The following is a 5,526-nucleotide window of genomic DNA, read 5'->3' as shown; positions in this document are numbered from 1 at the left end:
TTATTTCAAAACTGTAAAACAACTTTATTTTGGGTTATGAAATAAATTAGTAAGCAAACCTAAGGAAAATGTTTCTATGAATAGACTGAGTACATGTGTCTGTGAGAAAATCAATTAAACTGAGAAATGTAAAAACAAATTTGCAATTAGGGGAAAAAGTACAAGAGAATAATGTTAGCAACTTAAACAAGGATGTTTGCGTCCAGCTTTGTTGAATAACTCAAAAGGGATATTTTTAAATGTTGATTTCATAATCTGTCAAAAATGTTAACCATCTAACAAATGGAGAGCATCACTGTTATATTCTAAGCTTTTTTTCCTTTATATTCTTTTATGGAAAGAAAATTAAAATTTACTTCTGCATTCTATAAACAATAAAAAAAATGTATTTCAATCCTGAAAACATGATAATTACTAAACCTTTGTCTTAGTCATACTGGGCTGCTATACCAAAATACCTTAGACTACATAATTTATAAACAACAGAAATTTACTGCTCACAGTTCTGGATGTTAGAAAGTCTCAGATCAAGACATCAGCAGATTCAGTGTCGGTTAAGGGCTTCTTTTATAAGAGTGCTTATCCCATTCATGAGGGATCCACCATCATCACTTCATCACTTCTAAAAGGCCCCACCTCTTAACACCAACACATTAGAGATTAAATTTCCACATATGATTTTTGGAGAGACACAAATACCCAGACCATAGTAACCTTTCATGAATTCTAAAGCCACTTGTGTGCCTACGATTTGCAAGTATTAGAGCTAGGATATGACTCAGCTCCTGCCTTTCAGAAACTTACTTATATTCAAAATTGCAATGCAATGTTAGGTGCCACAATAGAGGTGTGGCTGTACAAGGGCTAAAGGTGCACTGAAGAGTGCTTAGCTTTATCTAAGCAGTTCAAAAAGTTTCCTTGGGGAATGTGCATTTGAGCTGGGAACTGAAAAACATGTAAGTTTGTAAGGTAAATTGTGCATGGTGAGCAGTGTGTTGTGGGATAGGCAAAAGGAATAGCATGTGCAAAATCATGATGGTATAAGAGCATGGGGTGTTTAGATTATGATTAGGAGGGAAGTAGCTTGATACAGCTTCAGCATAGGATGGAATTATGAGGGAGCTGTAGCTCATGAACCTGGAGGGATAACTTGGTAATAATGTCATCTTCATTCATAGTGCCTGGCACATAGCAAGTGTTTCTTAACAGTAATATTTTGAGCATGTGTGTGTACAGATGCAGCCATGGGCTGCATTACAATGTTTTGGTCAATAACTTATTATATACACTACAGTGGTCCCATAAGATTGTAATACTGCATGTTTACTGCACCTTTTCTATATTTAGCTGTGTTTAGATACACAAACACCATTGTGTAACAGTTGCCAACAGTATTTAGTACAGTAACATGCTGTACAGGTTTATAGCCTAGGAGCAACAGACTATACCATATAGCCTAGGTGGGTAGAAGGCTATACCATCTAGGTTTGTGTAAGTATACCCTGTGATATTCCCATAGTGACAGAATCACCTATCAATGCATTTCTCAGAACACATCCCTGTCATAAAGCAACTCATGACTGTAGATAGATAGATAGATAGATAGATCCATTTATCTGTCTATTGAGAGAGAGAGCTGGAGGGAGGACATGGGACAAAGAAAATGGAATTTCTAAATTGTTTTCATGTAGGGAGGCAAAGAGAAAGGGAAATTTGGGGTGACTTGTGGATATAATGGTCCTTGCAATAAGGCCAAGATGGCATATCTGCGGGGATTTCTACCTAACAGCTGATTCTTCATAACCAAGGAAGCTGTCCTAGTTCTCAGCCTAAAAAGATAATGATATAATAACTAGAGCTACTGACTTTTGGAGGATACATAAAACCCCAATTTTCTTCTAAATTCTTAGTTTCCTTTAGCAAAATCCCAGCCATGGTTATAATGGTAATCTCAGAATTTTTTTGTTGCCTCATTGTCTATGAAATAGTTTATTTTACTTCACTCTCCATGTTTACAAATAATTACAGAAGCATGTTTAAGGTATGCTGGGGAATGTGTAAGTGACTAGGAGGCATTTTAGAAATGACCTAAAGAAATAGTTGGCATTATTGAGAAAAGGATCATGAAAGCATAGGTAGTCTCACTAGCAAAATACTAATCTTACACCAAAAGAGATTTATAAGCATTAACCAAAACAGTTAGTGAACTGGCCTTTTGTCAGTTTTCATACATGCCAATGATTAACAGATAGTCAGAGTTCATTTTGTTTCTAATAAGCTATCAATGGAACTTTAAAAATTATGAATAAACTGACAAACTGTGGCTCAACAAATATGTAGAATGTTAAGAAACTTAAGAGTACTGTAATTGAGCAAAAGGTGATAAAAGAATAGGAGTCACTTTGAATAGGAAAAAATCTATAGTTTTAGTTCTCATGCTAACAAAAATAACAATAATGGCTAACACAAAGGTCTAGCTCTGTACAATCACACACTAACTCTTGATTTTTTTGAATGTGTGATGAAAAAGAAATATAGCTTTTAGGATTTAAGAATTAAAAAAAAAAGTAAATGGAATTGAGGCCAGATGCAGCTGGGTGCAATGGCTCATGCCTATAATCCCAGCACTTTGGGAGGCTGAAGTGGGAGGATCACTTGAGCTCAAGAGTTCAAGACCAGCCTGGGCAACATAGCAAGATCCCATTTCTACTAAAAATACAAAAATTAGCTGGGCATGCTAGCACACGCCTGTAGTGCCAGCTACTCAGGAGGCTGAGGCAGTAGGATCACTTGAGCCCAGGAGTTTGAGGTTGTAGTGAACAATGATTGCGCCATTGCACTCCAGCCTGGGTGACAGAGTAAGACCCTATCTTAAATAAATAAATAAATAAAATTGAAATATGTGAAATTTGGACATTTGCTAATATGAGTGTGAGACTGAAAGGCTTGTCTGTATTTAATTGTATTGCACTCTGCAGTTAGAACTTAAGATAACAAAGTCAAGATGGAACAGTGGCATAGGGCTATAAGTTTCTGATACTTGGTTCAGTTCCCATGATCCAAAGTCTGGTCCTCAGAGTACACATTCAGAAACTCAATTCTGTAAGGTTAGTATCATGCTCAGAGGTGGTAAGTCTTTGGGAAAATGTATCATCTCAGCTACACTCACCAGAGACTAAAGCATTTTTAACCTAAGTTCTGATTTATTAAATAACAATGGAGGCTATTATTTTCCAAAATGTCACTAGATAAGAATGGAATCAAAATAAAGGGAATTTTGAAAAATGTTTATCTAGGCCAATGGTTCTTAACTAGGGGCAATTTTGCAGCCCTCCTCTCCACCAACCCCTCCTTCCATGGACATTTGGCAATGTCTAGAGACGTTTGGGGTATCTAAGCTTGTTAGGGGTACTACTGGCATCTAGCTAGTGGAGGCCAGGGATGTTACGAAACATCCTACAATGCACAGGATAGGCCTCCACGACAAAGAATCATCTGGCTCCAAATGTCAACAGTGCCAAGGTTGAGAAACCCTGTTCTAGTCTGTGGAAAAGCCACAAGGACACTTCTCAAGTAGCATATTTGATACCCAAGAGATTATATTACTTTCTATGTATAGTGTCTTTTCTAGTCTCTCTAAAACCATCTCTGCTATGGATTGAATGTTTGTGTTCCCCAGAATTCAAACATTGAACCCTAAATCCTTAACGTGATGGTATTTGGAGATGGAGACTTTGGGAGATAATTACACCATGATGGTGGAGTCCATGTGAATGGGACTAGTGCCCTTACAATAAGATGAAGGAACCAGAGCTCTCCTCACCCCACCCACCAAGTGAGACTACAGCAAGAAGGTATTCCTCTGCAAATGAGGAAAAGGGCTCTCAGCAGGAACAGATTTCATCAGCACCTTGATCTTGGACTTCCCAGACTTTTAGAATGGTGAGGAATAAATTTCTGTTAAGCTGGAACTGACTAAAACAATCTCTTTTCTTACAGGCTTCAAGTATATTTGACTTTTTCTCATTTTTATTGCATCCCTTTATTGCCTCCTTAAGATTATATTCCCACTCATTTTAGTTCAAACCAAGAGTCCTATATCCTCTCAGGCACACATTTACACATAATTTTTGGACTATTTCTTTGTGTACTTAATATTCATCCATTTTTATTGGTAGTGCCATTTTTTAAAATGTCAACCTTAATTTCTGATTTCAGCCTTCTTTGCTTCCATGTCCAAATAATAATGATAATTATGTATATTCTTAATATTTTTAAGCAATCGACTTTTGTGGATCTACTAACATTTTATTTATGCTGGGTAAAAGAAATTTTAGTTCTGCTTATTCTCACATCGTATTAACACAAGAACCCTTTAATAAAGAACTTCACACTTACAGTTCTTTGGCTAGTCTGCACCTCACAGCAGTCCACTTATTAGGCAAATATATCATTTAATCAATTATTTCTCTTTGTTCAAACATCAGTTATAAAGAACTTGCAGTTTAGGTATTCATTTATTCTGTTTCAGTTTTGAAACTGAAGAAAATCCCCTTTTCAATGATTTATACTTAAAAATAGTAAAAAGAAAGTTTAAAACAATTTACTTCAATGCTTTCTCAAAATAAAAACATTATTCTGATGAAACATTATTTTCAGTCTAAGTTCCAATTGATCCACAGGTTCAGTCCACAGGTTAATTTAGTCCAAAGATCACTATGGCAAAATGGGCCTGAGCCACACAATAGATTCTGGCAGGTAATCTCTTGTGTGGCAGCTCATCCATACTTAAGTCAGCTCCCATAGCTACACAATTTGCAGGGCCCAATTCCAGACACAAATGTGGGGCCCTGGTTCAACACTTACTGAGAGAAAATGTAGCGTCCTTCTGTTCTGGGTGCCCGGGTAATAGCACAGGTTGCAGGCCCATGAGGCCAGCCCCAACTATCAGATTGTGTATTTACAATGTCAGTCTAACCGTTGCTGAAAAATACTTAGCTCTGTTGTAATCAGATTTAATTTCTCAAGAGGCAAAGTACACTCAACAGTTTGCTTAAATCAGAGACACCAAAAGGAAAGATTTGCTGTAAATTATCAACTAGCAAATCTTAGTCAGTTCAACTTAATTTTTATTGAGGGAAGAAGGGAGAAAACAGGAAACTGATGGAGTTCCCACTGCGTGTCGGCCACTGGAGATTTCAAAGGTTTCTTGTTTAACTCCAGCTACCAAGTAGGTGACGTGGATAGTCTTGGGACAGAGGAGTTGGGGGAGTTGAAATTAGGCCCTAGTTTCTACATAAGTGACACGGAAACCCTCTGCACGAGTTAAGCGAAGCTACACCTCAAGTTTATTAATGCCTCGGGTTCTTGCTGCTGGCTCTGGGAAGAGTCTGAGCACGCACAGCAGACTGATCCCCGACAAGGTGACAGGGACTAACCTAACGCCCTCCTCGTTGGTCCTAGTAACCACACAGAGTAGAAACGCGGGCGAAGGCAGGAGTTGGAGGGGGCGCCCACGCGGAGGCT

This window comes from Pan paniscus, chromosome 14, assembly GCF_029289425.2.
Source record: "Pan paniscus chromosome 14, NHGRI_mPanPan1-v2.0_pri, whole genome shotgun sequence".
NCBI classification, from domain to species: Eukaryota; Metazoa; Chordata; class Mammalia; order Primates; family Hominidae; genus Pan; species Pan paniscus.
Note: the sequence above shows the minus strand (reverse complement) of the source record.